We start from the raw sequence: 21,870 nt of genomic DNA on the forward strand, positions 1-21,870 counted from the left end.
AACATTTAAAAACAAAACCCTGAGAAGTCTTTAGTAACGTCTTGCACTTTCACGCTGAATTGCTGTGATTCGGTTCTTAGCATAGTACTTAACAGCCGTCCTGGTTTTTAACTTCAGAACTTGTGGTAAGGCCTTGATGCAGTTCTCACAGTCTGTTTTCTCAGGCCCTTTCCCAGAGTCTATGAATGCCTTGAGAGTCTTTTCCACTGCACGCACTTCTGCAGGTGTCCAACTCCTCCTTTTTGAGTTCTCTAAGACAAAAAGACAATCAGACCCATATACTACAAGGTTGGCGTCACTACATCTCATTTAAAAGACTTTATTAGATATCTATAGATATTCCAGCAATATCAACAATTGCAATGACCAGTCAGCTTCAGATGTGTAATATCACTAAGCATGTCCGTATATTTTAAGCGTCATCAGCTGTACTAGTTGACTGGTACCACACTTGATCTTGATATTTCACATAGTATTTTTCTACAAATTCACTAATACCAGATACTATTCAAATTAATGAAGGGAGCCATGTCTGTTTAATGGTTTGTCAGTTTAATTTAACCAGTTCACAAGATATAGGTACACTGTAAAACCTGGTGAGTAAGTTGAACTCAGATGGTTTTAGGAAACCGATTGCCTTGAACCATTTAAGTTTATTCTCAAATATAATACTTTTTGAACTTAAGCTATTTAAGTGTACATAACTCAAGTATTTACTATAAAGTCACTTGGATAAATAACTTAATATCAACTATTCCATTAAGTCAGCTGAACTTAACACTATTAAGTACTTCACACTCATACGCAGCATTTATTTAAACTCATTTAGAATGTGAAAATGTAAATTAAAGGAAATTTGAATCAAGCAAATGCTACTATTCAAGCTGAATTCACTCAGTTTGTGTCCACTAATCATTACATTCTAGTTGTGACAACTTTTAGTTACTCAATCCATTTGAGGAAACCGATTGCCTTGAACCATTTAAGTTGTATTAACACAGTACAAACAATACACATCTGGCACAACTCAAACTGTTTATTGAACTGAATGCATATTCCACTCCACTTTTTCTTCACATTCAAAAATTCAGTCACAATAACATACAAATTCAAACTTAATTTCCATTTCAAAAAATGCCTGCTTTATCTCCAAAATAATGAGTGTATGTAGCACTCAACTTATTGTGCTAAGAGTCACAATACATTTTCACAAAAAAAAATAAAAAAAAAATCAAGCAGCACTGTCTATTGTCTCTTTCCAGAGATCATGACCTGGTTACTCAAAATGATCTACAGACCTTGTTGCGACGAGCTTAATGTAGAAACAACTCTTTTTGCAGTAATCTCTGCTCAAACTGGAATCTGCATGAAACTGCTCCCAACAAGGTCTGTGAATTACAAAAAGAATATACTGTAGATGTCTAAACAGCACTACAGGACAGGGAAAAAAAATTACTTTTTTTTTTTTTATTTGTAGCTCAACTGAGCAAACTCCCCTTTACCCTCAGACATCATTTTAGTGGACAAAAATGTTCATCTCCAAAAACTTTTGTGAAAAATAACACGACTTGTTTTGTGGTTTTTTTGCAATAACTTCAGCCCTGCTCAAAACTACTGGTCAATAATTATCAAACATATTGGAGGGGCTACAGGATTTTTAACTAGTCCTTGATATATCAACGATTAGCCAAAATACTGACTTTGATGAATTATTTGTTTTTGTGTAGCATCACATTAAATTCACAACTAAATTTACTCTTGATTCATTAAGGAGAAAAATGTCCCATTAAGTCCCACTATAATCCAATTTTTTGATCGCATAGCCATTACAATAAAGTCAGTCAATATTTCAGTTAATTCTTCATATATCCAAGACTATGAACTATATACAAGGGTCTTCCTCTCACAGAAAATAATAGCAACATGTAATCAAACAAAACAAGCCAAAACATTTGACCTAACACATGATATCAGACTGCTGACCTTCAATGACAAGGAGCATTAGCTCCACCTTACTCCAGCTCATTTCTTAAGGCCTGTAACTTAGGTTTGAGCTGCTTTCTTCCATCATCAATTTTAAGAGGACAACCTGGATGAACTCAAAGAAGCCACTTAGCTTCTCTGGGTAGCTCAAATTGAGAGCATAGATCAGTCCAAAAAGAATCACCAGAGAATCTGGCCAAGATTTGTGAGACATTACAACCTGATCCTCGAGAATGATGGACACATGGCGAGTTTCAAAAGGAACACCTGCAGGCACCTCCTCGTTATCCACTTTTGCCACCAGAGCCACTGCTCCCTCCTGAACTGCCCCGAAGTCCTCCTGAAAAGAGAATACATGTACATTGTGTGTGAGCGCAAGTGTGCTAATCATTAAGCTAGTACAAAGACTTTTACAGGTAAGTAAAGCAATATCCAACAACAGATGTATTACTCTGCGTAGGTGAACCATCCAAAAGAAGAAAAATTCAGTTTATAATATTGTCTCTGCTTTAATTTGGGACGCTTCCAACAGGAAATCAAAACGTTAATTTAATCTCACAGAAAACAGGAGGTGCTGGTCTACTGCTGCCTCCCAGTTAATTTGTTTGTTTAACTGAGGTAAATCCACACTAACCATCAGAACACCAAAGCTAATAACACAAACCAACAAACCAATCAACATGGCAGTAGACCAGTAAGTCCCATGCTCTGTATGGTAAAACTAGAGTTGATTTGGAAAGTAATTGTTTCTTTATACAATAATGGTTTTTGGTCTGATATAAAATTAAATATACTCTTTGAATGATAGTGATTTTGTTGTAGGTGTTTAAAGTAAGTTTGCAGCTGAACATGTCCACAGCAATACATTGCTTACCATCCAATAACACTTTTCCTGCTGCTGCTTGAGGCAGCAACAAGTGGACATACAGTAGAAAGCGACTGAACTTTTCTTCTTACAAAATAAACTTAGATGAGGATATTGATCAATGGATGGGAGAACTGGAGAAAACAAAATAGATTGCAAGTCTTGAAGATCTCTGAAGAGTCCTCCTTTAAGTACAGTGGAAGACCAACCAGGGCTGCTATTCTAGCTGCAGTGATGTTGCTCTTGTCCTGTTGTCCAAAGGCATGCATAGGAGGATTTTACGGTCTGCTATTCACATTGAACATCAATGTCATGCATTACACATACTTTTACCTGTTCTTCATACGCCATCAGGAGTTGTTCCATCTTCTCACCAAATTTTCCAGTCTTCTTTTTGTAAAGTTTCAACAGCTGAGGTGTACATTTGTCAATTGCAGCAAAAAAGGAATATGGTAGATTGTGATTGGCAATTCTGTTGAATTCACTGTAGACCTGCATGAAAAACAAAAACACCATACAAGACATTGTAAGAGAAATAGACATACCATATTAAATAACACAAGCTCTTTTTTCAAGTCATGTATGATAAATCATATTTGTCAGTCAGCATCTCTTGTCAAAATGTATGCATTTTTACTCACTTGGGATTCACAGAAGAGTGCGGGCCACCTGTCTTTTATTTCGGCAATGGGCGGAGCCGATTTCACTACTTCTTCCCGTCTGAGTGCAAAGGTGTGCTGCATATGGAGATAGATGAGAATCATGTCTCTTTCTGGCAGTGTCTTCTTGAACTGCTCCACCATCTCAAGCCTCATAGTCTCCAGTGTGTCTTTAGATTCTCCAGTGGGATAATTGGGAAGGAAGTTGACTTCCCCTCTTTTAGGTCTTTTGATGTTGGCCCTGGATGATGCACCCTCAGGATTGGTCCTGCTGCGTTTTCCTGCATTCACAGCCACATCCTTTATGCCAGCTCTGCTCAGCTTTGTCCCGTAGTTGCCCATTTTGAAGCGCAGGCTATTCTTCCAACCCTGTTTCGGAACCAGTCTCTTTCAGACAGGGGTGTTTGCTCATGAAAGCCTTTGCAGCCATGCCAATCTGTTTACTACTAGGATATGCTTTATGCTTATATATTTCAGCAGCCATTACATCTAGTATGTTGTGTTTTTGATCCCTGGACAACCTGAGTGTTTTCCCCTCTTTCACAAATATACAGTTGCCCTTTCTCAGTGCATACTCAACCTCATATGAAAATGTTGGAACAACAAATGTCTCTGGCCATTGGCAAGCATGCTCTGGTGAATCTGTATTGTCAGAGTATTATTGTGTCATCTGTGCTGGTTGAACTCAGATCTGACTGAATAAGTCTGACTACCTTAACAGTTGCCCTGGACGGTAGGTCTTCTATGTCAACTAAATTGCACAGGGCATTGTCAAATTCAGGGTCTTGAAATTGAAGGCGAAAGTCATAGGACAAGTTCAGCTTAGTTTTAACCTCATATGAGGGCATTTACAGATTCAGGGCGAGAGGGCAAAATGAGTCTCTCTGCATTTATGTCATCTAGGACAACCCTTAATTTCAAGACATCAGTTGCTTCCATTTACACGGTTAGGGAGACCTGGAACATCAAGCACAAAGAACAACTTAAATGACCTGTTGCTCATATCATCACTAAACACACATGTTGTACATTTCATAGTAATTTTCAACTTTCTAAGATGTGCAAAGTTACCATGGAGACAATGCATACAGAAGGCAGACAACATTTTTGCAAATGTCTATATGCAAATCTAAGAGCAAAAGTAGATTAGTTAAGCTTATCAATAGACTGGAAACTGGAGGCCAGGGGCCATCCAAAGGTTAAAAAAAACAGTCTACCAGCACCTCTTAAGGTCACAGATTTAAACATCTTTTTTCTTTTGAATCCACACACAATCTTTACAATAAACTGAGCAGTCGTGATGTTAGAGGTGTGTGACAGGTTCGCTGTCCGCGGGTCCACTCAATACACGCACACACCCAGGTTGTCGGGGAATATTGTTTATTACTCAACTACTCAGTGTTCATCACAGTCCGGTACGCAGCCTCCACTGCCTCTCAGCTCACCGCCGTCCGGTACGCAGCCTCCCCTGTCTCTCAGTTCACCGCAGTCTCCGCTGTCTCTCAGCAGCTCCTCTCATCGAACCCCCTTCTTCTCTGTCCGCCCGACTTTTATCCTCCGCTCCAGGCTGCTACTGCAGAGATAATCAGGTCAGCCGATTACTACCACCTGTGCCAATTACCTTGACGCTGCTTCCACACACTCCTCCACACCTCTCTCCCCTGCAGCTGAGCTCTCCCACGCCCGTCGCCACAAGGTGTTATGTGCTCAAGTATTTTTTTTGGCTAGACTCAGTAACTTCCTTCAGTCCTGTTATCACAGACTCCACAAAAGCAGTGCTCCCAGCTAAGAACCTGCCCAGCACATAAATACCCTTAAAACCAATGTTATTTTCACACTACAATTTTTGCACAGATTACATCATAAAGAAATACATCTTCAGAACAGCTGGTAAACAGATTTTTTTTTTTTTTTTTACCTTTGGACAGAATCAAGATTGTTGTTTCCCCATTTTCATTTTTATTCTAAGCTGAACCGACAAGCTGCTGGCTGTATTTAATTTAGTATACATCATGGTTTACATACTGCAAGATGCAGACATTTATTCAGCACCCCTCAAGTCTTTAGGAAAAAGACTGAGGATGGCTGCTGCTCTTTTACTCAGACACTGGAATGAAATGCTTAGTTGTAAGAATTAGCTTGTCTGAAACTTGATAAGCAAACTGGGGACTCTGATCAGTTAGTTGAGACACAGATTTCACAGTATGGCTTGAATGAGCTCTAAGCTCATACGACCGCAAATGCTCAATATACCAGGTTTCATAGTTTTTCAACAGAAAACTGATGTCATCTCTGATAATTAATATGTTTCTGATCTCTTTAAACTCAGGCAAGGCAGCATGTGTCCCAGTGCAAACAAACATGCCAGCCACAAAAGATGTGCCTTCAATGGTTACCCGTTTTGTGCTGTACACACTGTTGCTGTCTGTGATGCGCAATATTAATGCATGTGTATCAGCAGGCAATGAGTCAACATAGACAGATTCCAATTTTGAGGTCTGTATTGGGGGCTTGAAAAACCTTGGAGATGACAAATAGAATGCCATCATGTTTTGGTGTCTCTGCTACTGTTTTCAACACATTTTGTAGTTATGAGTTTTGTAGTCACGAACAATCTTCTTGAAAACCTTGGGCTTCCCCTCAAATCTCATTGTCCACAGATGTACCAGGGGACCAAAGCATTTTATAAGATGAGGGTAATGCTCAATGTAATGATGTTTTGGCCGTAATTGTAAGCAAGGGAAGACTTCCTGAAGCAGCTGCCTGTGATCTGAAATTTTAACGGCCATGTACTGAATGGTCTCATCAGTGAATGCGTGAGACACAGCAAGCTCAACTATATCTTTTAAATCCATGAGCACCTCCCAAAATTTGTCCCCTTCTGGCACTCGGGAACCAATAAGAACCGGCAGCAGTCTGATCAAAGTGTGGTTCTCGTGCCCATTCCCACCAATTGTTCTTAGACTGGCAAAGTTTTGCGGAATTGGGTGAGGGCGGTCAACCTTATCAGAATGTTGATAAGGAAAGGATAGTATTGTCCTATTCAGCTCTTCCAAATTGAAATATTTCTTTGCCATCATACCATTCAAACAGAGTGCCAACTCAAAAGGAACCACACCTTCAAACAAGTCATGCAAGACATCAGGTGGAAATCCTGTGACTGGATGGAAATATGAAAGATGGTCAGAGAGAACACAACTGTGTTTTACACCACAACACTCTCTATTGTCATTGTTCTCTGCTTCTTGAACAAAGTAATCATGCAAATCCTTTGTTCTTATTTCAAAACTTCCAGAGGTTGCATCTGATGTTTGCATTTCTGTCTGGGTGGCAAGGCAAAATCTGCAGAAGTGTGTGGACCTGAAACTCTCATTGAAACCAGCTAGACCATGGGCAGCAAGGTTATCAGACACAACAGAGTAGACAGTGTCTTTAAGACAGTCACCAAAGGCTTCAATGTAGACACCCACTTCTTCAAGAGTTTTTAGGTCACTCAACAAAGGTGCAAAGACTTTTGCATAACCAAACTGGCGTACATCATTTGTATTGCACAAAAGAGCCAACTGAGTTGAGTGGAGGGCTGAGCGGCACTTTATTGGTAGGTTAGCTAATGTCCAATAAACCGCACAGATTTTGTGTATTTTTTTTTTTGATGTTCCAAGCGGATTTGCTATTTCAAAATCATCAACATAGAGAATTACTGATAATTTCTTGCCTTCAGCTGAGAGAAGTGGATTTCCCTGGTAGTAAGAGCCATCACAGTGTGACAAATACTGTCCAGGCAGCTGTGAAGTGTTTTCTTGGACTTTCTCCAGTACATCTTTTTTTTTTTTCAACAACTGCTGTAAAGATGTGAGAATAGGTACATACATAAATGTACATTCTGATGACTCAATAAGATACTCTACTGGTTTAACAAATGGAAAGTTCTCTTCAAAATATGATTTTCTTCTCTTAGCTGTTCACAGGGGTCCTTCAGATGTAACTGATTTATGTAAAACATTACTATCTGAGACACTCTGGACAAGCTCACCTACAAGTGTGTCAGTGACTGTACAGCCATGGTTTTCCAGTATCTTGATTACAGACTGTTTGACAACAGGCTCCAAGAGTGAAAACAACTGATCAATATGCTCAATGATCTCTTGTGTTGCTCTCTGTGAAACATGGAGAATGGTTTGCATATTCAAGAAAAAGGCTGCAAGATTATGCTGTAACTGCTCTTCTAGTCCCTCAGTACTACTGCTTCCTATTGAGTCAGTTTGATTTTCATCTGCAAACTGTATTGGATCAGGTTCAATCTCACTATCCTGGGGTGTATTTGTCACACTTTGCACTACAACGGCTACATCATAGTCTGACGTATTTTGATGCTCTCTGCATTTGTGTGCATTATACGTAGAGTACACATTTGTCATAAACTTGCAGGCCCTGAACGGACACGGTACCATTTCCTTCCGTCTTAAATGCCCTCTTAAATGAACAAACATGTCCCTCTCAACAAACGGCTGCTTAAAATCACACACAGGGCAATGAAAGGCCCAATCAAATGTCAAATCACAACTCTGTCCACTCACCACTCTGTCCTCGGAGTGTACTCTTGACAAATGTACCTTCAGTGAATTAAAAGTACTAAATGTACACTTACATCTGTTGTAAAGGCATGTCAAAGGTGAAACTGTGGAATACTGGCCATGGTAGAGTCGGTAATGTCTCAATAACTGTATTTTTACAGCAGTGGAATAAACACACAGTTTACATGTCAACATGATTTGTCCCCTTTGAAAACAGCTGACATTAGATTTAATCATTGTCAAAGCCTAAAGCAGCTTATTATTAATATCGGTTTAACAAATGGATTGAATTTACCATCACTCTTACCTTTGCTCTCGGAGAACAATGTGGCTGAAAGTGCCAAGTGGGCTGTGGCTACTTCAAACACCTTAACATTCATTAACTGAAAGAGAATAGAACACGTGACTCAAGTTTGAAATGTCTAGAAGTGTTTGCTACCCAGCTAATGAAATAACATGTAAGGAATATAACATTTAACAGATTTTTTTATTTTTTTATTTTTTAGTTTCTGCTTTACTCCATGTGACAAGTCCAACAATAACTCTGAACTACGAAATGGAGGCACTTCAAGCTAACATCGTCTGCTCTACATGTAGCTAGCAAGGTTCTGCCTTCACACAGTGTGTTCTATAAACTAGTTCAAACAGCATAACGCAGTGACAACATAACAGTGCAGCTTACCTGGAACAAGAAAATGTAGGTTCCCCATGCCCGAGTGAGAAAAATAAAGCTGTTGAACCACATTCACGGGGGTGAGTATGTGTCTCCTCTGTGAATTCCGCTGGTGCACTGCCTTCTCGATGAGCTAACGTCCGTTAAATGCGGCAAAAGATGCATTTGGTATATATCGCGATAAAAGGTGAAGCAGACCGAAGCTGAAGAACTTTTAAGTTTAGATGTTTTTACAACACTTCATTAAATTTAAAAATCATTTTAAGCGAGAATTTAACCATACAGATTACTAATATGTGTTCACTTCAGCCATAAAATACCTGAATAACAAGTTTGCTCTGGCAATTCGGAGATGCCGTAACACAGCTCAAGTGCTGGATGCAATATAAACAAGCTTCCTGTCATTGTCAGAATTCAGAATAAAAGCTCATTACCTAAGGACATGAAAAAAAATACATGACCGGTATATTTAAAACAAACAAAAAAACAAAAAACAAACAAACAGAATGTTTAATGCCCATGGCCAAATGTAAATAACTTTACTGACTGCAAGTTGTTCACTCCAGAGCACCGAACAAATGAATTTTTGGGTCCCATGTTGCCAGAATGTCAGCCCATTAAGCTGATTATTTGTTTTTTTGAAATATTATAAACAGTATTTTATCAGACTGACCCCAAATGCCAAATGTTAGTCCTGTAGGCTGATTAATTTTATTTTAAAGATATAAATAATATATTATCAGATTAACTTCAAATCTTTAAATTTCAGGAGTGGGTGGTTTTGGATGAATTTTTAGGTACAATGTAATGATTTGTGAACTGTAATTAAACACAAAATAAAAACCATAAGTCATAATTTGCAATGATATAAAATGAAGTTAAAAAAAAGTGAGTCAGTGGAACAAAGTGAAATTATCTCATCGATACTTAAAATGTTTCAGAAATGCAAGAGCACTCAACACAACTGAGTTATTTCTACAACAATTAATTGTTGAGTTACATCAGATTCATGGGAATGAGTAACTCCAACTTCTCTTGAGAACTGAGTTTTCTTAACTTATTTCTTTTAATAAGATGTGCTGTTGGGTTTTACAGTGTAGAATCTTGAGCGCTGTAGTGCTATAATCTTGTTTGCCATGTACAATCTATCATTTCTTTTGCTGCTTTTAAATAAAAACATCCATACAGGATGAGAAATCTAATATTTACAATGTGTTTTAATAACGCTATTAAAAAGTCAGCCCAGTGGTTCTGTGTTGAAAAAGTAATGGGCCCACAGTCCAGTCAGGGATACCTGTACCGGAGGATTCATCTTGCTGTGTCCGCTCGTATATTTGGGGCCCTAAGAATAAACAGAATACACAACAGGAACCTGATTAAAAACAGTCAAGTCAGCCTAAAACTCTATCATCTAGCTGAAACAATCCTCCTTTTTGAGGTATAACCCCGGAAATTAACTCACTGATGGCCTCATTGAAATAAAGCCACAGTTATTTAGTACATTTTTAGAATCTAATAATGTATTTATGTAACTGATTGATGTGTTTTTGTAAAAGCAAGTGATGACCAAGAAAGGACGGAAGGAAGTTGTGTGAAATACCTTCTTCAGGTTTATTAGTGATAGGTGTCATAGCTAGTCTTTATGGTGCAGACGGTCCTGCTGAAATAATGCAAAAAGGCAGCACTGTTAGAAAATGTTAACCTTTAGTAAAGTTCCAAAGTTAAGATGATAAGCAAGGAGTAGCAAGTACAGTGTTTATGTGTGAGAAATATCTTCAGCATCATCACAGTCTGACTCGACATGCTGTGGCCTTCTTGGTGTAGAGGATGCTGTTAAAATAACAAACAATGATCAGTCCTTCTACTTTTGTATTCCTCAGTGTAAATGAGAGGATGGAGTATGCATGAGTCTGTGAGATACTTGCAGGCATGGGGTTTTCACCAGACTTAGAGAGAGGTGTCCTTCTCTTTTCTCCTGAGGACACTTAAACAAATCAGACAGTTGTTAACTTACTAAAGTTGCCTTTATGATCTTTGACCACATTACAGTAATAAGGCATGTCTCCCTCCACACCTCTCCATGCCATACAGCATCATGTCTGTGCTATACAGGACACTCAACCAGAAAAAAAGACTTAAAAAATAAACATAAAATCAAACAACAACATACTAGCCGTTCTCCCATCATCCCGAGCAGACGACTTGCTGGACACATTTTTCTTACTATAGGTCTTTGTTGACATCTTTCGCTTCTTCGGTTTCACTGGTGAAACCTCATTTTCAAGATCACATGATCCGTCTGAACTACTCTCACGCATTGAGTGTTTTGATGGAAAATATTAATTCCCACTGCTCTCATTTGAGCCTGTTGAAGGACATTATTTGTCTCCACTCTTTTCAGTGTAGCTCTTAGTGTCTTCTGGCTAAGCAGGTGTCTTGGAAAGTGATTCCAAATATTCGTATGTGAGCTGAAAATATAAATATAACACATGCACAATTTTCTGCATAAACAATAACCATGCAAAAATATTGAACACTGTCATTGAGCCCATTGTCAAACCGAACAGTCAACTTTGAGTGTCCTAGCATTAAAGGGATAGTTCAGATTTTCTGACATGACCTTGTATGAAATACTCTATCATGTAGCACAGACCTGGGCATTACACAGACTGCATCATGCTTCTGCCTGAAAAGCAAGGCCCCACACTGTTCACTTATTTTTTAACAAAGACCTAAAAATAACATTAATAGGCTTTCATTGTGAAATGCTTTCATGCCACAAACGTGTGGTCAACTACCTTTTTCTGGATGTGCGCTGTATTAATATTTGTAAACACGAACATAACACAGCATCCAAGAAAGCTGAGTTTTTTTCCAACTTCATGGTAAAGTTAAAAAAAAAAGTCCATTAGCTGTTTTACGTTGTAATGTAATTGACCTATACATTGCTGTCTGAATCCGTGCTTCGGCCAGGCAGTCAACATGGCCTGCACTGATACTACGGAAGAGAAAGTAGTGGTAAGTGATAGTGAAGTCGCACTTTTTCATGGACAATGACTGTGGGATGGAAATACATCACTATTTTTAACACAAGTTGTTTTGGAAAGGAAAACCTTATTTCTGTGACCCCAGCAAACTAGCAGGAACTACTTTTGCAGGCGAAAAGACACCTGAAATCCACCCATAGGACACATTAGATAAGATAATTACTCTACATGTGCTACACTATCAAAGAGTATTTCATACAACTTTGTGAAAAAAAATCCTTTAAGCATTACTGTCAGAGTATTTACAGCTATTACGTTAAATAGAGGATTATAAAAGAAAAGAAAAGAAAAGAAAAGAAAAAGAAAGTAAGAAAAGAAAGTATACAAACTTACAAATAGGCTGTCAGTTCTTTCCAGTGGTGGAACTTCTGGGTAAAAGTTTCCCACAGAGCTTGAGCTTTCATGTGTGCTACTCTCACCAATGAAGCTTGTTTCCTATTTTGGAAAAATAACTTTGTAAATATTCTTAATACAAATATGAAACATAATTAGTACCTTTCAGGAAATTTGTGGAATGAAGTTTTGTTAGAGACAAACTAATGTGACAGGCTGGAGTCAGGCAGATTTGAGTTTAATGACTGAGGAGCTGGCTGTATTGACCACATGACATACACAAGAGAAGAAGAGTAGAATTCCCTTGTAATCAATAAAACAGGATAAGTATGACAGCACAGTACATTTCACACAAGGTGTTTAAGACTTCCTTGCATTACTGAGGCACAAGTGTCTCTATTCATGTAAATGCAATTTGACATCAGTATGATCTGATATACAGTATGCTCTAATTTCCCAGAAGGTGTTCTCATTGCAGCTAATTAATAACAATAAATTTTGAATATTTACCAAACTGCTGGAAGGTGCCAGGACCTCAGGAGATGATGATGATGATGATGATGATGATGAGGCCTCCTCCTCGTCATGAAGTCTTTCCAAGGGCTAAAAAGGCAGAACACACTAAATTAGCCTGATATGTCATAGTCATCACAAACTACTGTAGAGCATAATAACTTCCCATTTAAAACAATATATTACTTTTTCAACCCAAGAGTTCACAAATTGTGAGATGAAGTAACAGGATGATGAGGAAGATTCCAGAACAATAACACCTGTGGATTATAATGTTTAAAATCTGAACTTTGAGCCTGCCTGAACGCTGTGGAAAACGGAGTCAGGTAAGAAATATTGCTGTCATTATTTGAATATTTCAGCTGTGATGAACTCTGGCTGAAGAGTCAGATGGTTTCTGCTGCTGTGGACTGAACTAAGTTTCGGCCCTTGCTATGAAATCTAAAACAGAGCTTCTTTCCCCCCCCCAAATCTTACACATATCATGTTTAATATATAATGGTTAAGTGAAGTAAAACATCAGTAAACCATTAGAACTTAGTTGACTGTCTCTTGTCTCCTTTAAGCGTGTGGGGGTGGAGTTTACCAAGCTGTTGGATGCTGAGATTAACCCAGGTGACGTCTCCTGTGGTGTGGTATTCTCCTTTTCTTGGTTTTTCTTCAGACGCTGTAAGCGTGCCGAAGCCCTGGTATGAGCACATTGTCTGCAGAACAGTCAAAAAGCCATCAATGTTAGGAGAGAGCAGGTACTTGACATGTTGAGGTTATTTCACATATAGTTCCAGATCACAACAAGTCATTTAAAGTTACCTTTCTTGTAGAGCAGGATTATACCTTGATATTTTGGCAAATAGCTTGTTGTTTACATGAGGCTGTTGCGCATTAACAGTTCTCCTCTGCTTTGTGTATCACGTTGTGCGTGCTCCCACACACACAGGTGAGCACGTTCACATCAGCTGACTAGAGTACATGTCGGAGGACACCTGTCTGCTAAAGTCAAGCCTGAAACCAGCATTTAACGCAGAAGAGAGAACGCACCGCAGCTACGTGTAAATACAATCTGCGTCACACAGATACGCACCGCTGTCTGCCTGTCTGTTTCTATGTACAGCACTGCAGACTCACCACATGGTGCTCTGTGCGTGCATCGCGTCGTGCGTGCTCCCACACACACAGGTGAGCATACTCCCATCTGCTGATTGAGAACAGGTGGAGGACAGGTGTCCACTGAGGGCGTCTCAAAATCAGCATTTAACGCAAAGTGAGAACACTGATACAGTCTGCTTCACTCAGATACGCTCCGCTGTTTGCCTTTCTGTCTACCTGTCCGTCTACCCACAGCACTGCGGACCGGACACGACACGACACAACACACACCTGATAAATAGCCTTGCCGTGCAGGTTATAAAGACAATCTTTGGTTCCAAAATCGTTTTGGAACAGTGTTGTAAGAATAAAAATAAAAGCAGGTGAAAATGAAAAAAAATTAAATGAAAACATATCGTTCCAACATTTTCTAATGTGACGCTAGCACGCGTTAGCATTAGCGACTACGCTAACTAATATCAAAACGAGTGGCCTTTTCGTTTCAAACATGCTAGCCACAATTCTAATACTTTAAGTGTCTAAACTGTGAACTTACTTGGTCTTTATCTGCCCTTCTCCATCTGTCCTTTCCACCTGCTGTCCTCTCTTGCTGTCCTCTTCTCTTGTTTTACTTTCCTCCTGCCGTCCTCACCTGCTGTCCTCTTCTCCTGCTGCCCTTTTGCCACGAGCCAAACCTCCAGGCTCTTGCTCAAACTGATGGGAAACCCTGACAGTCAGAGTGAGTGGGGGATGGGCAAAGGTGAAGTGGGGACCACAAAACTCAGGAAAAGTGTGTCCATTTACCATTGAGTTTCACTGCATCACTAAACTCACTGGACTGATATATTTAAAAGGCTTCATAATATTATACTTCAAATGATATTATTCAATCAAATTACTTATTTAAAGCTGTGCTGATATCATCATGCAATTTCTAAAAAATAGTGCTGCCATGTTCAGCAACAAGCCTGTGAATATTTTCATTCATCCAGGCCATGGTTATCTCAAAGACATTGAATTGAATGCAACTGGACTTGGTTGTATGTCTTTGAAGACCAAAGTTGCTAATTCGTTTTCAACTAACATCAATTTATTAAAGCAATATCAGGTCATAGTTTATTCATGTTAGGCCAGTTAACTATTATGGATCTAGACTATACATATCTGATCACTGCTAACTATTGTGTATTCAGACTGTACATATTAGGTCATAACTAAGTGCATTAACACCAGTTTGTTCCTATTAGGCCACTGTGTTATATATTGTACATATTTGACCACTGCTAACATTGCTAGCTTTAGTTTATTCATGTGAGGCCATAACTAAGTGCAATAACATCAGTTTGTTCATATTAGGCCACTGTGAACTACTGTGGATTTGATATTGTACATATTTGGCCACTACTAACTCTGCTAGCTTCAGTTTATTTATGTCAGGCCCCTGCTAACTGTAATCGCCTTAGTTTATTCATGTCAGGCCACTGCTAACTTTACTAGCTTCAGTTTGTTCATGTTAGGCAATAACTAAGTGCATTAACATCAGTTTGTTCATATTAGGCCACTGTGAACTACCGTGGACTTGATATTGTACATATGAGGCCACTGCTAACTCTACTAGCTTCAGTTGGTTCATGTGAGGCCACAACTAAGAACTAAGTGCATTAACACCAGTTTATGCATATTAGGCCACTGTGAACTACTGTAGATTTGATATTGTACATATTTGACCACTGCTAACTTACTAGCTTCAGTTTATTCATGTCAGGCCCCTGCTAACTGTAATCGCCTTAGTTTATTCATGTCAGGCCACTGCTAACTTTACCAGCTTCAGTTTGTTCATGTCAGGCAATAAGTAAGTGCATTAACATCAGTTTGTTCATATTAGGCCACTGTGAACTACTGTGGATTTGATATCGTTCATATCAGGTCACTGCTGACTGTTCATATCAAGCCAGTGGCAACTTTTGATTCAGACTGCACACATAAGGCCACATCTAAATTTTAATGACATTAGTTTATTCATGTCCAACCACAGCTACGTACATCAACATCAGTTAGGAAAAAGCCTTAGAAGGGCTTTAAAACATTCGCTCATTGATTTTCCATCAGATAATGTGATAAAAATAATATCTGATCACATTAAGATGGACAAACTAAAATACACTCAGTTAAATACTGGTTTATATAGTATACACACTTACACACTTTCTCCAGAAAATGTCCCCATCAGTGCAAATTCACACACTGCAATACCGTGTGGGACCACTAAGGTATACACAAAATTGTGAAAATGAACCCCGTGAGGTTCGATTTTAAAAAACAAAAAAACTTCACCTTGTATATCAGCAGGCCGTTTTCTATTGATTCCAATGCTTTTGCCTCTGGGGACCAGCCCTCGGTCCCCACCGGAAAAATTGGTCCCCATGGCGTGAGTCATATCTCAGGAGCTGGACCCCACCAGACTAGAAAAACAAGTGCACACACATACATATACATACACACACACACACACACACACACACACACACACACACACACACACACACACACACACGGTACGGTTCAAGCATGCACAGTGTGCTGTTTGTCTGTACCAGGCTATGATGATGTCTTCATATGAGTCACAGACTGAGAATTACACTCAACAAAAATATAAATGCAACACTTGTTTTTGCTCCCATTTTTATGAGATGAACTCAAAGATCTAAAACTTTTTCCACATACACAATATCACCATTTCTCTCAAATACGGTTCACAAATCTGTCTAAATCTGTGATAGTGAGCACTTCTCCTTTGCTGAGATAATCCATCCCACCTCACAGGTGTGCCATATCAAGATGCTGATGAGACACCATGATTAGTGCACAGGTGTGTCTTAGACTGCCCACAATAAAATAGAAACACGCGGACAAAAATCCTTGATTCCATGGGCTAAAATCCTTGACTATGCAAATAAATATGCAGGGTTTTTATACCATTTTATGCGGGGAAATTGCAGAAAGTTGCAAAGTATGCGAATAGTTGTGAAATATGCAAAAAGATGCGAAATATGTAAGAACTGGGAAAACAAGGTGATTCTTCTCCTACATCCTGTTACTAGGCTACCACTAAGTTGTTGTTTGAGTCCTTTGTGTTCAGCAAACCTTTTGCTGTGCTTTGTCGTGGAGAAGTGCTGCAAGACGGTTGATTTTCTTCGGTGCTCCAGAACGATGTTGCAGGGGGTGCAAAAAAAGTTCCAACCCACTTTCGTGCAGTAAATCTGGGTACTGTTTTGCCCGGTGTTAACCCTTCCTGCTCGGCCCCCGAACCGACTGCCGTCTTTCTCGCTCGCGCTGCATTCAGGGTCACTCAGACATCTCGCTCCCCCTCTGTCTCACACACACACACACACGCTGCTCTCTTTCACCTTTCATAATGGCCTTTTATTGTGGGCAGTCTAAGGCACACCTGTGTACTAATCATGGTGTCGAATCAGCATCTTGATATGGCACACCTGTGAGGTGGGATGGATTATCTCAGCAAAGGATTTAGACCGATTTGTGAACAATATTTGAGGGAAATGGTGATATTGTGTATGTGGAAAAAGTTTTAGATCTTTGAGTTAATCTCATAAAAATGGGAGCAAAAACAAAAGTGTTACGTTTATATTTTTGTTGAGTGTATATATACAGTGGCTTGTGAAAGTATTCGGCCCCCTTGAACTTTTCAACCTTTCGCCACATTTCAGGCTTCAAACATAAAGATATAAAATTTTAATTTTTTGTCAAGAATCAACAACAAGTGGGACACAATCGTGAAGTGGAATGAAATTTATTGGATATTTTAAACTTTTTTAACAAATATAAACCTGAAAAGTGGGGCGTGCAATATTATTCGGCCCCCTTGCATTAATACTTTGTAGCGCCACCTTTTGCTGCAATTACAGCTGCAAGTCGCTTGGGGTATGTCTCTATCAGTTTTGCACATCGAGAGACTGAAATTCTTGCCCATCCTTCCTTGCAAAACAGCTCGAGCTCAGTGAGGTTGGATGGAGAGCGTTTGTGAACAGCAGTCTTCAGCTCTGCCCACAGATTCTCGATTGGATTCAGGTCTGGACTTTGACTTGGCCATTCTAACACCTGGATACGTTTATTTGTGAACCATTCCATTGTAGATTTGGCTTTATGTTTTGGATCATTGTCCTGTTGGAAGATAAATCTCCGTCCCAGTCTCAGGTCTTTTGCAGACTCCAACAGGTTTTCTTCCAGAATGCTCCTGTATTTGGCTCCATTCATCTTCCCATCAATTTTAACCATCTTTCCTGTCCCTGCTGAAGAAAAGCAGGCCCAAACCATGAGACTGCCACCACCATGTTTGACAGTGGGGATGGTGTGTTCAGGGTGATGAGCTGTGTTGCTTTTACGCCAAACATATCATTTTGCATTGTGGCCAAAAAGTTCGATTTTGGTTTCATCTGACCTGAGCACCTTCTTCCACATGTTTGGTGTGTCTTCCAGGTGGCTTGTCGCAAACTTCAAACAAGACTTTTTATGGATATCTTTGAGAAATGGCTTTCTTCTTGCCACTCTTCCATAAAGGCCAGATTTGTGCAGTGTACAACTGATTGTTGTCCTATGGACAGACTCTCCCACCTCAGCTGTAGATCTCTGCAGTTCATCCAGAGTGATCATGGGCCTCTTGGCTGCATCTCTGATCAGTCTTCTCCTTGTTGGAGGTGAAAGTTTAGAGGGACGGCCGGGTCTTGGTAGATTTGCAGTGGTCTGATACTCCTTCCATTTCAATATGATTGCTTGCACAGTGCTCCTTGAGATGTTTAACCTTTTAGTCCCTGAGCCTGTTTTTGAGGAACCTACAGCCCCCGCCGGCGGGGGCTGTAGGGACTAAGGGGTTAAAGCTTGGGAAATCTTTTTGTATCCAAATCTGGCATTAAACTTCTCCACAACAGTATCTGGGACCTGCCTGTTGTGTTCCTTGGTCTTCATGATGCTCTCTGCACTTTAAACAGAACCCTGAGACTATCACAGAGCAAGTGCATTTATACGGAGACTTGATTACACACAGGTGGATTCTATTTATCATCATCAGTCATTTAGGACAACATTGGATCATTCAGAGATCCTCACTGAACTTCGGGAGTAAGTTTGCTGCACTGAAAGTAAAGGGGCCGAATAACATTGCACACCCCACTTTTCAGTTTTTTATTTGTTAAAAAAGTATAAAATATCCAATAAATTTCATTCCACTTCACGATTGTGTCCCAATTGTTGTTGATTCTTGACGAAAAATTAAAATTTTATATCTTTATGTTTGAAGCCTGAAATGTGGCGAAAGGTTGAAAAGTTTAAAGGGGCCGAATACTTTCACAAGGCACTGTGTATATATATATATATATATATATATATATATACACACACACACACACAACATGTTTCTATGTTGTGAAGACAATGTTCCAGTTGTAAAAATGACAAAAAATAAATGCATGCACAAGTTCACACAAGTCTTGCAGAGACATAAGTCCTTTAAGTTGCACAGTGACTCAGTGGTTTGCATTTGTTGCCTTGCAGCTCGAAGACTATGGAAGCGAATGTGACTCAAAACTCAAATTCAAAAGCATTAGCAGAAATGCTTTTGCATTTCAAAGTCATGGCTGCACTTTTTGACTCAAAAATGAAATTAAAAAGCAATATTCCAAAATGCAATTTCATTTTCTTCTTCAACACTGCTCATTCTGTGACTAAATGAAAAAGCAAAAGCAAATCACATTTGACATTTAATTTTCAAAACGTTCACCAGCAAAAAAGTAACAAAATTCAATTTGAAATGTCAAATTCGAAAATGCAAAAGCATTAGCAGAAATGCTTTTGCATTTCAAAGTCATGGCTGCACTATTTGACTCAAAAATGAAATTAAAAATCAATATTCCAAAATGCAATTTCATTTTCTTCTTCAACACTGCTCATTTTGTGACTAAATGAAAAAGCAAAAGCAAACTCAGGAATGCTTTTTCGTTTTCGTGCTCACCCCGCAAAATGTGTCTCAAAATTCAAACGCAAAAGCAATCTCAAGTGGCGCAGGTAAGTGACGTCACGGACCCCAACTACAACTAGATTTGACTGGAGACCATTGGAGACTCGACGTGCAAGCAGATGGCAACGAGTAGTCCGGTGTTCAAGATTAACTGGTGTTCCCATCAACTGGTGATATTCAGTGAGCGACAGTAAGCAACACATAGCATAGGTGACTGTACCGATGCCTGTTCAAAACACACAGACGTCAATAAACTGTTCCGAAATGTTCTTGTTGTCAGCTTTAACATTGTCGTTATTGCTCTGTTTGGACTCACGGCTGTTGAGTCTACCAGTAATATACTCGGTTTAATGAGGACTTCCAGCTAACGGAGTGGAAATATCGCTTCACTGCGGCAGTGTGACGATCTCCATCACATTAACTGGTGACAGTCTGTGACCTCAGTCCGACAAAAACACCAAGAGAAGTTCTAATACCGTTTACTGAGAAAAGACACCAATTCCTTTCAGTATAGCACATATACTGGGGCAATAGCTCAGGTGACTGAACAGGAGATCTATAAACAAGAAGATAAACCCGACGCAGCGGCCCGGGTTCAACTCCAGCTCGCAGCTTTTTGCTGTAGGTTTTCTACTGAGGTCAAGTGAGCCGCCCGCACTCTGGGCGTTGCGCGGCTATTCTGTGTAATACGGTAATGCGATCACAGGCGCTGAGCAGCCAGGCTGAGAGACGTCCGCTGCAAATACATCCTGTTATACAGATTTTGACTGTCCATATCTGGAAATCCTTCGGCGGTGACAAAGATCTCTCACTGTGGCTTTGTCAGGGGTCGTCCCAGCTACCACCTTGTACAATATCACCTGATTTTACTGTAGATGAAGGTGATGTAGGTGATATTGTACAAGGTGGTAGCTGGGAAGACCCCTGACAAAGCCACAGTGAGAGATCTTTGTCACCGCCTAAGGATTTCCAGATATGGCAGCCCGGTCTCACGGGGATTCGTGAAACTGTCACGTCAGTTTTTGTTTCGGTTTCGTGCGCACCAACACGATGTCGTCATGTTTTTCGTGCCGCTCACCACGAGCGAAACCCGCTGTGGTAATCACATCTGAAAGTGGTTTATACCGGCGGATTCATGACGATCTAAGCTGTCCATCGGCGTTTGCGGTGCCGCTGCGGCCGCCACTGCAGCCGCCACTGCGGCCGCCGGACATTCTTTAAATTCCTATGCAACAGCGGCCGGATCACCTACATCACCTTCATCTACAGTAAAATCAGGTGATATTGTACAAGGTGGTAGCTGGGACGACCCCTGACAAAGCCACAGTGAGAGATCTTTGTCACCGCCTAAGGATTTCCAGATATGGACAGTCAAAATCTGTATAACAGGATGTATTTGCAGCGGACGTCTCTCAGCCTGGCTGCTCAGCGCCTGTGATCGCATTACCGTATTACACAGAATAGCCGCGCAACGCCCAGAGTGCGGGCGGCTCACTTGACCGCAGTAGAAAACCTACAGCAAAAAGCTGCGAGCTGGAGTTGAACCCGGGCCGCTGCGTCGGGTTTATCTTCTTGTTTATAGATCTCCTGTTCAGTCACCTGAGCTATTGCCCCAGTATATGTGCTATACTGAAAGGAATTGGTGTCTTTTCTCAGTAAACGGTATTAGAACTTCTCTTGGTGTTTTTGTCGGACTGAGGTCACAGACTGTCACCAGTTAATGTGATGGAGATCGTCACACTGCCGCAGTGAAGCGATATTTCCACTCCGTTAGCTGGAAGTCCTCATTAAACCGAGTATATTACTGGTAGACTCAACAGCCGTGAGTCCAAACAGAGCAATAACGACAATGTTAAAGCTGACAACAAGAACATTTCGGAACAGTTTATTGACGTCTGTGTGTTTTGAACAGGCATCGGTACAGTCACCTATGCTATGTGTTGCTCACTGTCGCTCACTGAATATCACCAGTTGATGGGAACACCAGTTAATCTTGAACACCGGACTACTCGTCGCCATCTGCGTGCACGTCGAGTCTCCAATGGTCTCCAGTCAAATCTAGTTGTAGTTGGGGTCCGTGACGTCACTTACCTGCGCCACTTGAGA

General features: G+C 40.1%; 1 long non-coding RNA gene across 1 annotated transcript; it reads right to left on the bottom strand.

Annotated features, from left to right (window-relative positions):
- Positions 1-664: 664 nt before the first annotated feature.
- On the bottom strand, positions 665-4,454 carry LOC127533680 (uncharacterized). Its single transcript, XR_007941439.1, has 3 exons — positions 3,490-4,454; positions 3,182-3,340; positions 665-2,323 (listed from the first exon to the last, which is right to left on the bottom strand). It is a non-coding gene; the product is annotated as an uncharacterized LOC127533680 (long non-coding RNA).
- Between the last annotated feature and the right edge of the window lie 17,416 nt (positions 4,455-21,870).

Source organism: Acanthochromis polyacanthus, chromosome 4 (genome assembly GCF_021347895.1).
Source record: "Acanthochromis polyacanthus isolate Apoly-LR-REF ecotype Palm Island chromosome 4, KAUST_Apoly_ChrSc, whole genome shotgun sequence".
NCBI lineage: Eukaryota > Metazoa > Chordata > Actinopteri > Pomacentridae > Acanthochromis > Acanthochromis polyacanthus.